A 22007-nucleotide genomic window follows, 5' to 3' on the forward strand; every position below is an offset into this window, starting at 1 on the left:
CAGTTTTTCAGAATTGGGCGAGTGTAATGTTTCAGCTGTCAATGGCCCTTGCCTCCAAGGCTGACACCTTGAGTTTGGTCCCTAAGATCCACACAATGGAAGGAGAAGACCTACGTCTTTGCGTTGTCCTTTGACCTTCATGGGCATACCATGCCATGCATGTAACATAGCGTGTGTGTGTGTGTATGTGTGTGTGTGTGTGTGTGTGTGTGTGTGTGTGTGTGTGTGTGAGACATACACAGAGACAAATAAATAAACAATAAAATAAATAAACAAAATTGAATTGTCCAAATCTTGGAATTACTCAATGATACCTGGGTCTTGTCCTAGGATATTTTGATTTTGTGTCTACGAGGCACAAACTGACCTTGAAGAGTTTTCGGTTTTTTTTGTTTTTGTTTATATATATATATATATATATATATATATTTAGATATTTTCTTCTTTTACATTTCAAATGGTATCCCCAAAGCCCCCTATACCCCCCCTGCTCTGCTCCCCAACCCACCCACTCCGGCTTCCTGGCCCTGGCATTCCCCTGTACTGGGGCATATGATCTTCACAAGACCAAGGGACTCTCCTCCTATTGATGGCCGACTAGGAAATCCTCCGCTACATATGCAACTAGAGACACAGCTCTGAGGGGTACTGGCCAGGTCATATTGTTGTTCTTCCTATAGGGCTGCAGACCCCAGTTTCCATTTTAAACATTCCCTGCTAGATTCTGATGTACAGTAGAGATTAAGAACGTTGGTCTACACTCTAATTTTGATACTCACATTGCTCACTTTCCTCCTTTATTAAACCCAAGTCTTGATGCCTGCAGACTATCATCGTTGTTATAATAATTGTCGTTGTCACTTTGCAAGCCCACCTACCGTGTCATACACCGGAGTCCTTCCCCTCCATGACTACACATGCTCTTTGAAAAGATGTCCTTGATATTGACTCTACTTCTCTCCTTGGGCCTTTGAACACGAGCAGTGACATTCTTGGCTCTGTCGCTTCCCATCCTAGCATGTTTTGCCTGTCCATGAAATACTTATTGCGAGTCATATAAATCAAAAATGAGTCAAGCATTGGTATATTCATCCAAGCCCTTTCCAAGCATTTCTTAAATATCAGGTAATATTCTAGAACCCAGCAATACAGAACTAAACAGAAAAGACCAAGTAAATGCCCCAGGACATTGATGTTTTTAATCCTGCATGAGAGACAAATAACAAGCAAATAAGTATCAGCTGAGTCCAAGTGATGATAAAATAAATTATGAAGAGAAGAAAATTCCAGAAAGTGAAGAAATAGTGGGAAAGGCTCTGTGTGGGTGACTTGGAGTTTCTAAGGGAGAGCAAAGAGAGGCCCTTGTGACTGAGAAGAGTGAACAACGAGGCTTCTGGGGCGTGTCAAGGTGGGCAGGGACTAAATTCCACCTGCCATGTTAGACATGTCTTTTCATCCTAAGGCGAAGGAAAGTCTTTGGGAAATTTTCGGCACACAGTGTTAAAAGGACTGAAGTGGGTATATATTTTTTTTCATATCAAAATCTATCTGACAGTTTTTGCATAACCTTTCACTTGCTAATCTGCCTGAGACTTGAAAGGATATATAGCCACTGAAGTTTTTCAGCCCATATCCTTCTCAATGCCTTTCGAAACATTTAGTGCTTAGGCAAAAAATAGCATCATGAACTCTATAGTTGCAATATTGAAAAAAGAGAGTTTTGTGTAGGCTACATGTTTGTAGATTTCTTGTTTGTCATCTCTTAGATATAGTCATGACAATCTTTCTTTAAATAGACCCATCAGATCACTCTGCACATCCCACTTGAATATCTGAAGGCCATTTTAAACCCAGTCAAATGACAGTCCTGGCGTTTCTGCCAAATCTACACATCTTTGTTTAGTGAACAGAACCACTTTCCATCCAGTTGTTCTAGAATAAACACTGAGTTCATTCTAAACGTTGTTCTAGGTAAGATTGAGTTGACATTATAGACTGTACTCCATCTAAAAACCAATTTATTGTGTCACTCTGTCGCCTCTACCTCCAAAATGTCCCATCAGTCACCCTCTTTTATCACATCCACTGCTATGACCTTTGTACCACTGTGTGCTGGGGGGAACCAGAGCTAACCCAATCAACTGCTTTCTCTTGCTCAGAGCAACAAATTTGTTTTCTAGTGTCTTGTTTCCCAGCAGGCTGTCATCTGTAAGGTGACCCATGATGATCTTTGCAGAGCTTAACCATGCCAGATCATTTCTCCACTTAAGACCACCAATTCCTCCTCCTTGTGAGGAGGTTTATGTAGGCACTTGGACTAATTCTATGTAGAACAAGCACATGGTATACATCAAAGATGTGGTGTGTGTGTGTATGTGAGTGTGTGTGTGTGCGTGTGTGTGTGTGTGTGTTTAGAAATAAATTAAGTGTTGCACATGGGGTCTCAAGACAATAAATGCCTGGAGGTTGAGGTAACAGGATCCAGTGAGCTCGAGGTCACCATGAGCTGCACAGTAAGTTCTAGGCAAGCTCAGACTAGAGTAAGAGTGTGACACTGTCTCAAACAAAAATGAACACATGATAAATTAATTAATTAAAAGTTAAAAGGACTATAAAATAAACTGGTAAATTGAAATCTCCCTTCCTCAGTGATTTTTTTTTCAGTTCTATTCGGTGAGAAACGAAGAAAGGGCTGATATTCAGAAATGAAGGGACTGGGGACGTGTCTGCACATGGCAGGTTCCTCATTTGGCACCCGTGTCTTTTCTTATATTTGCATGACCATGGCTTTCCTCATGCCTTGGCCTGACTGCCCTGGCTGTAACCTGAAGAGGCATGGGGAACAACATAAGGGATTAGTGTTAATGTGGAGGAGACAGGTTCCCAACCCAGTTGCTTAGCCTGCTGATGGAATGTTCTTGAAGTCACTTCCAATTGCTTTCACAAAGGAGTGTTACCCAGGGAAAATAGGCCCTGGCGTGCACAGCATTAACCTTCAACAGTGCATCCTTCATTGACTTCTTTGACCTCATTTCTTGGTGCTTCTGGAATGACTTTCTAAAATAAACCATACATCAGGCCCCACACTAAGTCTGTTATGAGCAAAGGCACGAAAGCCTGGGCCAGGGCCCATCTCTTCCTTGTGTTCTCATAGATTCTCTGCCCTTGTCTCAGGAATATCTATCTCTGTGACATGGTGAGGCACCGTTCATATCTGTCTCCATCACCCAACATCACAGACTAGGACACTTACAAACACACATATTTATTTCTCATAATCCTGGAGGCTAGATGGGCAGGAATCACAGTGCAGGTCTGGTGTCTAGCAAGAGCCCTATGCCTGCTCCAAACATGGAACCTTCAGGTAGAGTTCTCACGTGGCAACAATCATGCAGGAAGCTCTTTGATCTATTTCTCTAAGAACACTGAAATAGTTCATGGGAACCCCTGAACTATACCATGACTTTGAGTCTTAAGATTTCAATTCACAAATTTTGAACTACACACACAGACACATACACAGAGACACACACACACATATACACACACACAATCACCCTGTAACATTAAATTTCAACCAGAATGGCCCATTTCTAGAGTCTCCCTGATGCTTCAGTTCAAGTATTCATCTCTGTCCCACCGTTCTCACACGTCCCCAGTGCTGAAACTGAGCTACAAGTCCATAAGTTGATTGACTGTACATCTTCTCTCCTCTTCATATTCACATCCATAAAATAAAAGATAATAAGAATTCTTAAAGGCAAATATTCTCTCTCCCCTTTTGCCCAGTCCACAAAGCAGTCCCTAGATGAATATGGGCAGTTAACATGTGTCGGCTGACTGACCTAAGGCCTTAATACATGTACTTGTCTCGTGGCTGTCTGACACTACACTAGGGAATTGTCTTCATATGCTCTATAAATATCAAATGAAAGAAGTACATCCTGGGCTGATGAGAGGTCTCACTGAGCAAGAGTTTTGCCCAGTGAACCTGATGGCCGAGGTTCAATCCCAGGATCTAATGTTGGAGGAAAACAACTCCTGACATCGTAAGCTGACATCCATACATGTGCTGTAGTGTGTGTGTGTGTGTGTGTGCTTTCTCGTTCTCCCTCTCTCCCCCATGCGCGTGCGCGCACACACACACACACACACACACACACACACACACATACTTTCCTAAGTAGCACATCTTTCAGAAACGTAAATTTGACCAGAAATAAAAAGTTTGTATGCGCATGCCCAGGAGTTCAGACACATGTTATACATATCATTTACTTTTTAATAATTAAACATTTTTTTATTGTTGTCTTTAAACAAACAGATGTGTTTTGGAGCAACATGGGAAATTCTTGTGGGCTTTCTTGATAAAATCCTTGCTCACTGTCCCTTGCTTTAGGGGTACTTTGATGGGAAAGTCGCAAGCCTTCCTCTGAGGGACCCAGCCTCTAATTGGAAAAGGAAGGGAATCCTTATGGGAATGGATGGCTACAAAAACTGTCCCTAATTTTTTTCCTAAGTTTTCCCCTGTTCTCAGGAGCTTTAAAGCCATTACCCATACTTCCCCATTTCCTGGCCCAGTTTTCCCCCCAAACTGAGTTCGCTAGAACCATTAATTTATGTTCTCTGGAGACTAAAGGAAATCTGTGCTCAAATAAGAGCTAGAAAACACAGAATAAACGCCTCTAAGACTTCTACTGTGCATCCTACATTTTCTTAAACCTGTTGTAATTTTTTTTTTTTTTTGGTGTTTAGAAAACGAATAGCCTAACAGCACACTGCTGGTAGACAGAGGGGAGGCATTCCAACCCTGAGCACACAATGGGGCTGACACCACGCTGGGGACTTCTGCTTACCTATGAAGTTGCTCCATGGTTATTTCTTTCGCTATCAATGAAACAGAACCCTGAAAGGCAAGAATTATAATCTGCTGTTCCGTTTTATTTGTTTTCCTGTTTTGCTTTGTAAAACCATTTTAGGCACATGTATTTATTATTTACCTATTTACTTACTTGTTAATTTGGAAGTCAGAGGATAAGTTTCAATTCTCAACTCTGCTTCTCCACCATGTGGGTCCTCGGCTTATTAACAAACACTCTGTCTTAGTTTTATTGCTGTGAAAAGACACCATGGCCAAGCTAACTCTTACAAAAAGGAACATTTAATCAGGGCTGGCTTAGAGTCTCAGAGGTTCAGCCTATTTTCATCATGGTGGGAATCATGACAGCATTCAGGCGGGCATGGTGCTGGAGGAGCTGAGTTCTACATCTTCATCCAAAGGCATCAGGAGACTGGATTCCACAGGCAGCCAAGAGAAGGTTCCCGCTCCATACTGGGCAGAGCTTCAGGACTAGGAGCCCCTCAGAGCCCCCCTACACAGTGACACACTTCCTCCAACAAGGCCATGGCTATTCCAACAAGGCCACACCTCCTAACAGTGCCATTTCTCAAGGACCACGCATATTCAAACTACCACACACCCTTCCCCACTGAGCCACATTTGTCTGGCTTTTAAAATGTCACTTATTTATTAGTATTATATGCACGTGTGTGAGTCTGTGTGGAAGTATGTCACATTTGCACTCGTACCCACAGCGGTCAGGTGCTGGATCTCCTGGAGCTGGAGTAACATCTCTTGTGAGCTGTGTGACATGGGTTCTGGGAACAGACTTCAGGTCCTCGGGAATCACGAGCATCCTTGCTCATGGAGCCATTGCCCCAGCCCCCAGGGTTTCATGTAGCCCAGAATGGCTTCGAATTAGCATTGTAGCTGAGGGTGGCCTTGAACCCACAGTCCTCCTATTTCTACCTCCACAGTGCTGGGATGACCGGTGCCCACCAAACACTCCTGCCTTATCATCTTCCGTTTCTGAAGAGCATATCAAAACATAACATAATTAGGCCTGGGTTCACCCACATCTAGCGAGTCACAGAAAATGATCCAGAGCTGTGTTTCTGATTCTCAGGGCTTTTTTCTGTATGCAACGCATGAGAAGAAGCTACAGTAACGAATCAGAACTCCCACGGACACTAAGCCTCCTTTGCTGACATTTCCACTGGAGTGAGAAAGTGATAAGGATGCTATAGGAAATCTAGTTATAGTTTCTTCTTATTATTCATAAAATGCTTATTTATTATATTTTTCTTAAAAACAATAATAATTTTTCAATAATTGAATGGAAAATTTGAAACTATGGATAATTTCTGCTTGAATAAGTTCTATAGTCCATATATGGACCTTCCTTTCTGGGGCAGAATTTAAGAAAAGAATCATAGGCATATCTGATTCTAATTGTTAGCGTGTTAACTTATAAGTAAGCATGTAGGATACTCAGTGGGTATATAGTTTGCTTACCTGGTTCAGCATATATATATATATATATATATATATATATAATCACATATTCACCAGGATATTGCCTAGATAGTCACTGGAAAATCAATTTTGAGACATAAGTATATAACGTTCTAAGTTTTAAAAAGTCTAAATCTTTTAATCCTCACATACGCTCCTCTTTCTCTCTCTCTCTCTCTCTCTCTTTTTTTTTTTTTTCATTTTCCCAGAGAGACAGCTAAAACCCAGGGCTGCATAATTACAGTACTGAACATATGGCAATTCTATTGAGAAATACTAACTGGGAGATAAAGTTTTAATAAAAGAAAGGTACAGAACAATGTGCGCTACAGTAAACTAAACGTTAGCCATGTGTTAGTTGCTTTTCTTCCCTCTGACAGAGCAATTTAAGGGACAAAGACTTGTTTGGACTCACAGTTTAAGGGGATCTCTGTCTCTCACGGTGAGAAAAACAGAGCAGAGTAGCTCACATCCTTTGGTGGCTGAAGCTTCCAGCAGATTCCCCACTAATATCCAAGCCAGGAAACAGAAAGCGTGAACACAAAGAATCAGAGATATTATTATGCTAAGGACCCATCCCAAGAGACCTTCCTCTTCCAGCTAGGTCCTAACCCCTACAGATTCTATGGTGATCACAGCAGTGTCGCCAACTTGAGCTTTCAGGAGTTGTTTCAGACTCAAACCAGGAGACAAGCCTGCATATCTCCTACCTCACTCATCTCTGATCACATAGGTTCATGGTTACTTTCTATTACTTTGAGTACAGTCTGGAGATGTCCCTGTCCCCTCCTGGGAGTCTTCACACAAGTCACTTCAGAGTCCAAACTCTCTAGATTTTCATTGCCTATAAAATGAGCCCACCACTGTGACTCACGTTCTTACATCTCATCTTTCTTCATCGGAGTGTTCTGCACTGTGCTACCTTCGGAACCTTACCTTTCCCTTTGCATTTTATCTTCAAAAGTTTTAAAACACGATTGCTGAAAAGTTAGTATAACAGAATTGCTTCAGTCATGATTCCTTGTATATGTCTCATGACTTGGTAATTATTGTGCAATTGTGGTCAATGATCTGTGATCTGTCCTATGTGGGAACAACCTGGAGAAGAGGCCTCAGTCTTCTAACGCTGCATTAAGGCGTTTTGCCCAGGAAGTAAGGAATACCTGAACCACAGTACACATTCTGTTCTTAAAACAGCCTTTTCCACAAAGTAACATTGAAAAGGAGGAGAAAGGGGAGGGGAGAGAGGAGAAATAGGAGCAAGAGGAGCAGGAGGAGGAAGAGGTAGAGGGGACTGAAAGGGAGACAGAGCCATAGGCTGGTATCTGTCATGAGTATAGATATGTAAATCCTCAACCACTATCTACCATGAGTGTAGATATGAAAATCTCAATAAAACATTAGTAAGTTGGGCATGATGGTGCACACCTTCAGTCCTAGCACTTGGGAGACAGAGGCAGATGCAAGCAGATCTCCATGAGTAAGAGGCCAGCCTGGTCTACAAAGTAAGTTTCAGGGCAGCCAATGCTCTCTGGAGAAACCCTGTCATGAAAAACAAAACAAAACAAAACAAAACAAAACAAAACAAAACAAAACAAAAGCAAACAAACTAAACTAAACTAAACAGCAAGTAGAATTCTACAATCTATAAAAAGTGTTGTATACAGAACCAAGTGGGATGTACCCTAGGTCCTCAGGCCCATTCATCATTCAAGAATCAATTAGTATAATATATCACACACGCTAGAGGAAAAAATCATGCAATCATATCCACTGATGTATAAAAAGCATTCAATAGAACTTAACACTAAAAATAATTTAACTGTGAATTTAAAAAAGGGCTTCCATGCCTTAATGAAGAATAACTAATTTTAAAGCTTTAGCTAACGCTGTGCATGGTGACAAGAATCCCAAAGCCTTGTTGCTGCACAGAGATAAACAAGGGAGGGGGAAGTACAAAGACAGAACAGTAACCAATATAAGAACCAGAGACAGGAGCAGAGATGGAGAACCGGGACTGTCTGACTTTAAGATGACAGAAAACTAATCAAAACCATGTGGTTTTAATAAAAACAAACAAACAATAAAAGCAGGTAAATCTATCAGTGGTATCAAAAAGAATGCCCAAAGAGAGACCCACATAACTTAACAGATCCCTGACAGAGGTGAGGCACATAGTCTTTTAACAAATAGTGCTGGGATAATTGAGCATCCTCATGCAAAACCAATGAGACAACCCAAAACAGTGACACACAGGTTCTACGGGCAGATCCTACAGTACTCTCAAGTGATGACAGAGCTACGTGGACAGTAGAAAACTTTCAAAAAATAATTTAAGAGAAAACTTGATAGCACAAGAGTTTGGTGATTTTATTTTTAATGCAGCACAAAAGAGAGAGGTATAATCTATAGAGTAAAGGATTAATACGCCAGATCTGATTACAGTTAGATGCTTCTGTTCTGCAGCAGATGCTGGTCAAATACAACATCTGTTAGATACTAATCGGGAGTGTCCTCTAATGGCTCATGTGTTGTATCCTTGGTCCCCAGTACAGCAGTGTCCAGACATCAGAGACCAGCAAGAGGTATCCGAATCAGGACTTCTCTTATCAGCAGATTAATCAAGCGTAATGCTATAGCTTCATAGGCCACACAGAAGTGGGGCTCAGACGAAGTGCCCCCTCTAGGAAGCAGTTCTCAGGGCTAGTGAGGAGGAAGAGTTTTTCTGTCTCTGGTCCTTTCTTCATTCTCTGTCTGTGACTCCTGCCTACCATGAAGTGAGCAGAATCCTCAACCAGCCCAGCCACCATGATGACCTGCCTCAAAATATCCTGACATTAATGAATGTGGACTGCAACCTTTGAATCCATTGATACATTTTGTAATGTGTCAGGAAGATGTGGCAGAAAGGGGTGCCTTAGAGGGCCCATGCTGAGCCATCCTACCCCTACCCAGGTACTAGCCATATGACTGGTCTTATATAAAATGAAGTTTATTTAGGGCATGAGGATGGGGATATGAAGGGAGTAGAGAAAGAGAGGGGACAAAGGAGGGGAGAGGGAGGGAGGGGGAGGGAGGGAAGAAGGGAGGGAGGGAGAGAGAGAGAGAGAGAGAGAGAGAGAGAGAGAGAGAGAGAGAGAGAGAGAGAGAGAGAGAGAGAGAGAGAGAATCCTGTTATAGCAATCCAGGCTCATACCTGGCTATGCTAGGTAACTGTTGGGCAGAGTCTAGAAGAAATACTAAGGACCGAGAGGTCTTTGCTCCTCTTTAAACTCTTTAAAACACTTCCCTCAGACATTTTGTCACAATAATTGGAAGCTGACAAACACAGAATGCTTAAAGTGCACAGACCAAAACCACTTCATCAAAAAGTAGGTTAAAATTTAGACTCCTCACTAAGAAAGCTCTGCAGGTGGCAAATGGCCACATGAAAAGACACTCTACTGTGTGTGTGTGTGTGTGTGTGTGTGTGTGTGTGTGTGTGTGTATGGTTATTCATTGGTCCGAACTCAAACAGCTTTGAGTGTGCCCTTGATGTAGATTGTGGACTGAGTGACAATGTGTATCGAGGTTCAACAGTTGTAGCAAGTACATTGCACTCACGCAGGCTGTCGATAGCCGGAAGCCACATGTGTGAGCTAGGAGGGCGGGGCAGACAGGGACTCTGTTGATTCTGCTGTTTGCTGTCACTCAAAGTTTGCTCCGGACATTAAAATCTGTTCACAAGTAACAAATAAAATCCTGCATCCCTGTAATCTCTGCACCCATGAGGCCGAGACAAGAGCACCGGAAGCGGATTCTAGGGTGGCCTCCAAAATACAAAGGTAAAAGAAAACGAAGCGGCAGAGACGCCAAAGGCTATTTACTCCTCTTATGCTCGTGTCTGCTGACTTTGGTTTCCAGGATGCTTAGAAAATGGCTACTTTCCTTTTAAACATCTTTGTTTTCGTCAGCGTGTGATGTCCATGGCGGGAGCACGTTCCATGCTGCACACGTGGGGTCTGTTCTCACCGTTTCCCTTTCACGGACCCAGAGATAGAATTATGGCTTCCAGACTGGCGAAGATGCTCATCTTTACCTGCTGGGCCACTGGGCAGCCTTTTCTCTCTCTTTCTGAATACATGAATGCATTCCTATAAAACATTCAACATCACAGTTCTAAAGTTTCCAGTGGTGACCAGCACTCCCAGAGAGACGGGCCATCAGTGGTACCCACTCTGCATGTGTCTGCTAGAATTTGTCTAGACACTTTTGTACTTGTATATACATTTATAAGTCTATAACAGGCCATAAAGGTGTGTTTGTATATTGGGGGGAGAGGGTAGAGAATAAATCCAAGGCTGTATGCATTTTAGTTGAGATCTTTACCTTAATGCTACATTTACAGCCCCAAAGCACTGTTTGGTTGTTGTTGTTGTTTAATTTTTGAATATTTTAGCTTACTTTTATAGATTTGGGGTGTGTGTGTGTGTATGTGTGTGAGTGTATGTGTGTGTATATGTGTGTGTATGTGTGTATGTGTATGTGTGTATGTGTGTGTGTGTGTGTGCATGAATGTTTTACCTGGTTATATTTATGTGAACTATGTGCATGGCTGGTGCCCGCAACAGTCAGCAGAAGGCATCAGACCTCATGGAACTGAATGTATGGATGGCTGTGAGCCACCAGGTGACAGCAGGAATGGAGCCTGTCCTATGCAAGAACAGCGCGACTCTTTTTTTTTTTTTCCTCCTAATCTGTTTTTTTTTAATTAGGTATTTTCCTCAATTACATTTCCAATGCTATCCAAAAAGTCCCCAATACACTCCCCGCCCCAGTCCCCCACCCACCCACCCCCACCCCTTGGCCCTGGCATTCCCCTGTACTGGGGCATATAAAGTTGGCAAGTCCAATGGGCCTCTCTTTCCAGTGATGGCCGACTAGGCCATCTTTTGACACAAATGCAGCTAGAGTCAAGAGCTCTGGGGTACTGGTTAGTTCATAATAATGATCCACCTATGGGGTTGCAGTTCCCTTTAGCTCCTTGGGTACTTTCTCTAGCTCTTCCATTGGGGGCCCTGTGATCCATCCAATAGGTGACTGTGAGCATCCACTTCTGTGTTTGCTAGGCCCCGGCATTGTCTCACAAGAGACAGCTATATCTGGGTCCTTTCAGCAAAATCTTCCTAGTGTAAGCAATGGTGTCAGCGTTTGGAAGCTGATTATGGGATGGATCCCTGGATATGGCAGTCTTTAGATGGTCCATCCTTTCTTCACAGCTCCAAACTTTATCTCTGTAACTCTTTCCATGGGTGTTTTGTTCCCAATTCCAAGAAGGGGCACAGTGTCCACACTTAGGTCTTCGTTCTTCTTGAGTTTCATGCGTTTAACAAATTGTATCTTATATCTTGGGTATCCTAAGTTTTTGGGCTAATATCCACTTATCAGTGAGTACATATTGTGTGAGTTCCTTTGTGAATATGTTACCTCACTCAGGATGATGCCCTCCAGATCCATCCATTTGCCTAGGAATTTCATAAATTCATTCCTTTTAATAGCTGAGTAGTACTCCATTGTGTAAATGTACCACATTTTTTGTATCCATTCCTCTGTTGAGGGGCATCTGGGTTCTTTCCAGCTTCTGGCTATTATAAATAAGGCTGTTATGAACATAGTGGAGCATGTGTCCTTCTTACTGGTTGGAACATCTTCTGGATATATGCCCAGGAGAGGTATTGTTGGATCCTCTGGTAGTATTATGTCCAATTTTCTGAGGAACTGCCAAACTGATTTCCAGAGTGGTTGTACCAGCTTGCAATCCCACCAACAATGAAGGAGTGTTCCTCTTTCTCCACATCCTCGCCAGCATCTGCTGTCACCTGAATTTTTGATCTTAGCCATTCTGACTGGTGTGAGGTGGAATCTCAGGGTTGTTTTGAGTTGCATTTCCCTGATGATTAAGGATGTTGAACATTTTTTCAGGTGCTTCTCTGCCATTCGGTATTCCTCAGGTGAGAATTCTTTGTTCAGTTCTGAGCCTCATTTTTTAACGGGGTTATTTGATTTTCTGGAGTCCACCTTCTTGAGTTCTTTATATATATTGGATATTAGTCCCCTATCTGATTTAGGATAGGTGAAGATCCTTTCCCAATCTGTTGGTGGTCTTTTTGTCTTATTGACGGAGTCTTTTGCCTTGCAGAAGCTTTGCAACTTTATGAGGTCCCATTTATCGATTCTCTATCTTACAGCACAAGCCTTTGCTGTTCTATTCAGGAATTTTTCCCCTGTACCCATATCTTCGAGGCTTTTCCCTACTTTCTCCTCTATAAGTTTCAGTGTCTCTGGTTTTATGTGGAGTTCCTTAATCCACTTAGATTTGACCTTGGTACAAGGAGATAGGAATGGATCAATTCGCATTCTTCTACATGATAACCGCCAGTTGTGCCAGCACCATTTGTTGAAAATGCTGTCTTTTTTCCACTGGATGGTTTTTGCTCCCTTGTCAAAGATCAAGTGACCATAGGTATGTGGGTTGATCTCAGGGTCTTCAATTCTGTTCCATTGGTCTACTTGTCTGTCGTTATACCAGTACCATGCAGTTTTTATCACACTTGCTCTGTAGTACAGCTTTAGGTCAGGCATGGTGATTCCACCAGAGGTTCCTTTATCCTTGAGAAGAGTTTTTGCTATCCTAGGTTTTTTGTTGTTCCAGATGAATTTGCAGATTGCCATTTCTAATTCGTTGAAGAATTGAGTTGGAATTTTGATGGGGATTGCATTGAATCTGTAGATTGCTTTTGGTATGATAGCCATTTTTACAATGTTGATCCTGCCAATCCATGAGCATGGGAGGTCTTTCCATCTTCTGAGATCTTCTTTAATTTCTTTCTTCAGGGACTTGAAGTTCTTGTCATACAGATCTTTCACTTCCTTAGTTAGAGTCACGCCAAGGTATTTTATATTGTTTGTGACTTTTGAGAAGGGTGTTGTTTCCCTAATTTCCTTCTCTGCCTGTTTATCCTTTGTGTACAGAAAGGCCATTGACTTGCTTGAGTTAATTTTATATCCAGCTACTTCACCGAAGCTATTTATCAGGCTTAGGAGTTCTCTGGTGGAAATTTTAGGGTCACTTATGTATACTATCCTATCATCTGCAAAAAGCGATATTTTGACTTCTTCTTTTCCGATTTGTATCCCCTTGATCTCCTTTTGTTGTCTAATTGCTCTGGCTAGGACTTCAAGTACAATGTTGAATAGGTAGGGAGAGAGTGGGCAACCTTGTCTAGTCCCTGATTTTAGTGGGATTGCTTCCAGCTTCTCTCCATTTACTTTGATGTTGGCTACTGGTTTGGACAGCGCGACTCTTGACGGTGGAGCTAGTTTTCCAGCTCCATGGTCTTCTTTAATTTTTAATTGATTTTTTGTTTGTGTGGATGGATGGATATGTGCTTGTCTGTGTGGGAAGCATGCTCATGCAGTCCCCATGGCAGCCAGAAGAGAACATCAAATTCCCTGGAGTTAGAGTTCCAAGCAGCTGGGAGGTGCCATATGTGAATGATGGGAACAGAACCTGGGTCCTCTGCAGAAGCAGTAAGAACTCTTAATGGCTTAGATGCTGCTGCAGCCTGAAAATGTCACTGTAGAAACCTCACAGGAGGTACTAGCTTTCTTTCTAATTCAGTCCTGATTGCCTCTGTTTTCTCTAACTGACTTGATATGAATATTATTCGGGGAAGGTACTCTTCCTGTGGGATTGCCTTAATATGTCTCCCCTTTCTATATATTTCCCCCACTAAGGTAAGCTATGCATTGGGCACCTAGCATGTCTCTCTTTAGTCATATACTTAGGTTTCTTTCTTTAAATACTAATGGAATTTAATTTTAATATAAGGCCAGTTCATTCTCCAAAGTTACTGTGACATGAGACCCATCTGCTAGTAAGAGATTTATACATCTAAAGAATGATTGGTTATATTTTTAAAAAGTCAATAAACAAGTTAATGTAAGGGGTACTCACATTATTCCAGGTTTGAGGATGTAGGTCAGGTGATAGAGTGCTTCTCTAACATGAGTGAAATCTTGGGCCAGTCACTAGCAAGGAACATAACCATATAACTGAGTGGAATGCTGTGTGCCTCCAAGCCCAGCAGTGAGGAGTCGGGGGCAGGATCTTAAACTGGAGGTCATCCCTAGCTGTATAGTGAGTTTAAGGCTAGCTTGACTACATATGGCCCTCTCTTTAAAAATAAAAGCACTTGTTTATGTTGCTCAGAGCATCTCAGAACCAGCAGCTTTCAGATGGCAATGCAGCCCAACCTGCTCTGAAAGGCAGTGAGTTCCAGAAGCAGGGGAGGTGAACGCTAGACTCCCACTGCAGCATGTATTCCTAGAGACTGGACACCACAGAGGCACAGCTGCATGCTCACAGACCAGCCCTCTCCTCCTCTGAGCCCATAAGGTCACTCAGACATTCTGTGCATAGCCCGAGAGGGCACTTCCTGGGTTTTCTCATTGGGGAATTGTCATGGGGATGGTCTTTGAGCCTAATATCCAGTTTGCTGATGTCTGATGCAGTCTATGTCTCCACACCTTCACTGGGCCTCAATTTTCTTATCTGTTATATGGAGTTAAAATGGCATTACCAGTTTCCAGAGGGGGCTGAGAACAAAATGTAGATCCATGTATGGAAGTAGTTTTGTCAACTCTTAAATGGAGGTTATAGTTGTTAAGGAAATCTGCTAATAAAGTATTATTTCAGTACACAGACAAGCCAGACACTTGAATTTACCTCCCAAAGATGTAAGAAAAGAAAGTAGCAACTCAATTGAGCAAATAGAAATGGGATACAGTTCAGTGTTTGTCTACCATGTGTGAAGCCCTAGGTCTGACCTTCAGCTGCATATAAAACAAGGGTGATGGATGACACAGACCTGGGATCCAGCACACAGGAAGTAAAGGTGGCAAGATCAAACCCAGTTACGAACAGTGATTTAAGGCCAGTTTGGGCTATATCCAACCTTGTCAATGGTGGTGATGGTGATGATGATGATGATGATGAAGATGATAAACAATAAATAACTGAGCATCATAAAGAAATGCCAGCATATTCCAAAAGGCTCAGATAAAATCTTTTTATTCTAAAACTCCACATCCTTTTCAGCATATAATAATTTCATTATTTTACAGTATATCAAGAATAGGAAGAGCAAAATAAGTGCATTTAAAATTAATGTAATTAGGGACTGGAAAGATGATTTAGCCATGAAGAAAACTTGCTGATCTTGCAAAGGATATAAGTTGTGATTCTAGTTCCTAACCTGGATGCTTACAACCACCCCTAACTCAAAAGCTCTGGGAGATATGATGCCCTCTTCTGGTCTCCACAGCCCCCGTGTGTGTGTGTGTGTGTGTGTGTGTGTGTGTGTGTGTGAGTGTGTGTGTGTGTGTGTGTGTATGAACACATCTGCACATACATGCATACAAGCATATAAATAAAATACAAGCATGCAAATAAAACTAAATTACATTTTTTAAGCAATTTGAGTTTCCCTTCTATTTGAATGCAAACTTTAGAATGCCATGAGAGTCTGCCTCATTTAAACATGAAAGCGTCTAAACCATCATAATCAAATTAGTCATAATGAATACTAGTCCAGGGTTCACTCCAACAAGACAGCATGATGGGGCATTGCCTTAGAACTCTGACTTATCGCAGGATGACAGCCCGAACTTGCTATTCCATGCAGTTCCCCCAGGCTGGTGCCAGGACACATTCTGGGGAAAAGCGATAACTGTGCACTTTACATCTTCATGTGTTGCAACCAATAAATCTTAGTCCTTCCACGAGCACAGCCTTGCTTTGGGGTAAAATTGCAACCACTGATCTGCAGTTCAGCTTTGACTTAACTTTATGCCTGCTCCCTTTTCATGTAACTTCCTCCTGTTCCAGTGTGGGTCAGTGGGTGGCTGGATGCAAAGAAACCAAAAGGGAGGTGTGATTGGAGCCCTTGATAAGATACTACTTAGGGATTTCTGCTTTTAAACACAGCCTGAAAGACAGGGATTGGAGAACAAATGCTTGTTCTATCCCGTGAGCTGTAATGAGATCAGAACCAAGGAGCCTCTAATTGAACACTGAACTTAGAATCACCTCTACATCGGGGAAAAGAGGACCACGCAAATTTGAAGTATTAGAGACAGATACCCAAGAAGGCAACACCTTTACACTATTGATCCAGAAAAGGAAAGACAGACAAGGGTCACAGATGAAAGTCAAATAGGACTCCAAGCCCAAGGCCTTCAAGTTCTCTGCCTGTCTCATTCTCAGCCCTAGCTCCTCCTTGAACATTGAGAGGACATGGCCGAACCCAATGCTGTATAAATCCTTTGTGTTTACTGCAGCAAGACAGAGAAAAGGTACACCTTTCTCTGAGAACACTGGACTCAAGACCATGTCCAGATTTTGTGGATAATTATACCATGTCCAGAGGTCCTGGATAATTATAGTTAAAATGTGGTGTACCAACAAGGGATTGCACTCGACAGAGATAGGGGACGAAAGAATTAATGACAAAAAAAATGAAATTTCTCATCCTGCTTGAAGGAGAGACTGGCCATGGTAATGTGGGAGATGGAGGTGGGGGCTGCAAACCTCCCAGGACACAGCTCCCATTGAACACTTCTGGAATCCTAAATTTTCATTCTATCCACCCCATTACTAAATGGGTCGTAACGAGAAGCAGATATTCCTAGGCACCACTGCTTGAAAGTCTTTGGGGGAAAAAAACCCTAAACTTTACAACAGCAAGTTTGACTAGGGATGGATAGCAATTGGAAGAGTATTTGCCTAGGATACCAGAAGCCCTCCAGGGTTGATCTCCCAGCATAAACCAGGCATGGTGGTGCATGCCTGTAGTCAAAACTCTGGCAGGTTGATCAGCAGTTCAAAGCTACATATAGAGTCAGAGGTCAGCCTAAGTTACATGAGACCCTGTCTCAAAATGAAAACAAAGCCATAATTCTGTTAGGAATGCAAGCAGGCTTCACCAAAGAAGCCATCCCCACACTCCCTGGGCTATTGACTCTCCCTGCTGGGTCGTCCCTTGGACCACACAGGGTCTGGGCCACATGGCAGGGTTTGTCCAGACCAGACTCCAACTCTGGCATCAGCCCCATTTTTATCGACAACGGGAAGCTAGTGAGCCAACCTAAGCTGCAGAACTCAGGAAGTTTGTCTTGGACCGGCCTCTTGTTCCACAGACCCCTCCCCCTCTTCTGGAATGTTCTCCTTTTCCTGGGGCTCTGGGATCTCCATGGGCCAATTCAAAGGCATTTAAGGTCTCTCTCATTCAGAAACCACTCTGTCTCAAAGTGAACTAAGGAATTCCTTTCCAGCTTCTCACTGTGGAGATCTCAGGTTAGATAGAATTTGCAGCTGAGTGAGTCACCCAGAAACAGGATCACCTTGCTTCTCTTACCCCCCAAGGGTTTACATTTCGAGAGATCTGCTAACTTATCCTGCAGGAAATCTCTTAGTGTGTGCAAAGTTATTTTTGGTCTAGAGGCCTTAGCCTTCCCTGGGCATTCCTTATTCCCCACACTAGTCCCAACTAAGTGTTTCATTTCCATTTTTTTTTTTTTTTTTTTTGTCTTCAGACTTATCTTGTTAACTTACTGCATAATAAACTGGAAGGATTTTTTTCCTTCATTTTTCAAGAGTTCTATTTTTAAAACCCATTAACTCTTTCTGAGCCGGGACACGTAAGTTGTGTATTATTGACTCCTTGCCACAGCCCCCCAGGGAGGTTTATCAAGATCTCCGTTTTACAGAAAACAGACTCAGAAGCATTAAGTCATTTAGCCCGAGGTCGTGATAAGGAGCTCTGAGTCAAACCCACGTCAAAACGCAGAGCCTCTTTCTCAACCAGAGAGACCTAATAGAAAAGCACCTGGTCGGAAAAGCCAGGTGTTGGCTGAGAAACAGAGAGAAGGCAGCATGATGTAGGGCTAAGGTGACAGTGAGCAGTGGCTACTTCCGGGATTACAGGCATGTGCCTCCATCACACCCAATAGATCGAGGTGCTGTGGATGGAATCCACATCTGTCTTCCGAGTCCTGTCAAGCATCCTACCAACTGAACTACATCCCAGCCCCCATTTAAAAGTTATGTCACATCTGTATGGATGCCCCTGGTGATGAGAATATAGTGTGCTTCCTTTACGAGAATACACAAACCACTTCTCTCAAAGTATAACACGTACATATGAATTCTACAAAAGAGCAGGGTTTACCATATTCTCTCTCCTCTCTGGTCCCTCTTCCTCTCTCCCCCTCCACCACGCCCCCTTGCTCCCCTCCCTCTTCTGGTTCTTAACTCAAGCTCTTACAAATACTTATTAATAAGCTTAGCGCACAAAGATGGCACGGTGGAGATAGGCTTTGTTCATTGAAAACCTGAACGAGCTAAGTAGAAATAAGTATAAACTGTCTAAAATCCTTTTCAACTTCTCAACGCTCAACAGGCTTCAGGGTTGTACTCCTTCCCCTGTTACGAATCCGGTTGAGCACCAGTTAGACCCACTAAGGCCACCTTAATCCCTCTTTATCATCTGGGCCATTTCCCGGGTATTTGTCCAGTTTCCCGCCCCCACCTCTGCATTCTATTTTCAGGTTCCCCCTCCCATCTCCTACCTGGCGTGTGTCCCAAGAAGTGCTTCAGTTGCAAAGCAGAAAACACTGACAGTGCATGATTTAAATGAGTGGGGGTCGGGGGGGGGCGCCACATTTTCATTAAAATTACAGAAAAATCCAAGCTGTGTGGAGTGTAAGGGAGATCAGAATAGAGTCCAAAGTGCTACCAGTACATTTTCTAGTCAGTTTTTTTTTTTTTTTTTAGCTCAATAAAGCAGCTGTCCTATATTTGCTAAATAGCTTGGAAATTGTTGATCGTGGAGAGCAAAGATGTGCACTGTGGCTTCCCCCCTCCCCTCGCTTTCTTCATTTCATTTTAGAGTTCATTACTACCTACAAGAAAGAAGGAAAAGAAAATCAAACCATTACAGCTCCAATCATCTCCATTAGGATCTGCATAGCAAATCAGGAATCTGTTGCAAATGGCTCCAAGACCAAAGATGCATCGCAGAGCTTTGCAAAACGGATTCATACATTTCTACCCACAGACCAAGTGGGACCCTTGCATAGAGCAGTATTTTCCTAAGCGAGATTCACTGCAAACATATACAAAATAATGCAATAAAGATGTTATTCTGTGGAGAAAAAAAAAAGATCTAAAGCAAACATGTAGCATTAAGAATGCCAGGACAATACTGGTTTTCCGAGGATGCAGTTTGCCTTTCTTGAGAGTCCAGTTATCCTTTGGAACAGGAGTTTCCTTACATATGAGTGTATGTAATCCTTACATATGTGTCACTGTGTTTTGGCATCTGTTTGAAAATCGCAGTGCATCCCTGTCATTAACCTGAGATTCTCATCTCAGTCTCTCCTAAGTTTCCTGTACCTGGCAAACGCACAGACCTGTGAATCAGAGGTAGTATCAGATAATAAAAAAGTATCTTTGATATTTGGGGATCCAACAAGAAACCAGCTAAACAAACCCAGTCCAAATGTTGATTCAGGGCTCCCAGTTCTCCAAATTAAGCCTATTTTTATAATTCTGCATTTCCAATCCAAAAATCCATGGAAGTCCATTTCTTGGTTATTAAGCATTTTGGGAGGAGGTCTCTGTGTGTGATGTGTATGCTTGTATGTACATTCATGTGTAGGTCAGGCAACATGCAATGGCTTATGTGAAGAAGTCAGAGAAGAGCCTCTTGTTATTTGTCTCTGGATACAGTAAAGATAGCTTGTCTGCAAATTTCCCAGGATTCTGCTGTCGTTAACTTCCATTTTCCCAGAGACTCAGAGATTATAGGCATCCATCTCTGCACCCAGTGTTTTATGGGCCATGGCAACCCGAACTCAGGTCCTCACATTTACAATATAAGCACCAGTAAACAATGTCTGTTTTATCTCCAGCCTTGAACAGAAATGACCAAATCACTCTGTGCACACTGGCTTGCTATTTTTCCGTTTCCCTTTTAATGTTACATTTAATTCCAGAAGTAATAGGTGATTTTTTTTGGCTTCTTCAAGACAGGGTTTCTCTGTGTAGCGCTGGCCTCAAACTCAGAAATCTGCCTGCCTCTGCCTCCCAAGTGCTGGGATTAAAGGCGTGCGCCATCACTGCCCCAGATGGTCACATTATTGTAAAAGGATAGAATCATATAGAACACAATAAAAATGAAAACCCATTCTTGCTTCCATTTCATAGCACACCATCATTGGATACCTGTGGATAACAGCAGACTTTGTAGACAACTGAAAAGTATATAAACTATGTAATTATAGTACAATATTTCATCTCATACATAGGACTTCACTAATAACCATAAACAACTTAGTTTTCATCCTGATGTGCTCTTGACCCGTGGGTCTCATTATTTTCCTTCCAACACCACGTTCTCCTTCTTCCCTGTCACTCTGCAGGCACCGGTGGGCAATAGAGGTTGGTTTTGCTGTTGTCTTGTTTCTTCACGTCATCGTTTCCATCCAGGACTTTCTCTATTGCAAATTTGTTAATGACAATGAATTACTTGTCTTGAGTAGATACTTCAGTCTGGGTTTTATTGACTGTTTTCGCTTGGTGTTGTCCAATGCTTTTCTCCGTTCTCTGTAACTACTAGAAATTAATAGTGTGAGGAGACTTAGCTGGATGATTCTGTTAGAGGCTTACTCAGTCCAACTCAATGTCAAATGTAAAGATGGATGGGTGAATGAACGTGTATGTACGTATGTATGTATTTAAGATTAAAAATGTTTGTGTGTATGTGTGTATATAAGTGTGTGCACATGTGAGTGTGTGCATGTGTGTGCATACATGTATATGCATGAGAGTGCATAAGAGTGCAGGTATACACATGTGGTAGTCGGGGGCAACCTTGGGAGTAGATTCTGGGTGTCTAGCTTGTTTGAAGCAGGATTCCTTTGTTGTTTTCTGCTGCATGTGACAGGCTAGCTGGCCTTTAAGAGTCTGGGGATCTTCCTGTCCCTGCCACCGGAAACAAAAGCACAAGTGCTGCTACTATGCAAGCTTTATGTAAATACTGGAGATTCGAACTCAAGTCATGCTTAGACAGCAGGCCATTGTCTGCTTAGCACCCCCCAGCCCACTTCACTGCCAATAAGATACTCTTCATCAAGATGCCCGTCTCACAACTGGTTTCCCTTTTTAATCTAGTGTATCTTAAAGATCCCTCCACCTCATCTGGTGCATCAAGGATTATTTTGAGTCCTTGCACAGAAAAGCAAGCATTCTGAGTTTTTTCCACTTTTGAGCATTTTGGTTGCCGTCATCTTTGCTAACAGTGCTACATCAAAACCTTATGTGGAGAGCTTTTTGCTTATTGGTGAAAGTTTATAGAATAGCAAGTCGTCCAGACACCCCCTCCCCTTTTGTTAGTACTCTATCAAGAGGTGTGACAAAGAGGAAAATCCGTTTGCTCGTGGAGCCATAAGACAATCTTTTTGTTTCAAACACATAGCTTCCTCACACAGAAAAGGAACAGAGGTTACAGCCACAGTGTCCAAAATGGGAAGTAACCTATCACAGGAGATA

The sequence above is a fragment of the Mus caroli genome, unplaced genomic scaffold (genome assembly GCF_978045245.1).
Source record: "Mus caroli unplaced genomic scaffold, Mus_caroli_1 scaffold_3, whole genome shotgun sequence".
Classification (NCBI taxonomy): domain Eukaryota; kingdom Metazoa; phylum Chordata; class Mammalia; order Rodentia; family Muridae; genus Mus; species Mus caroli.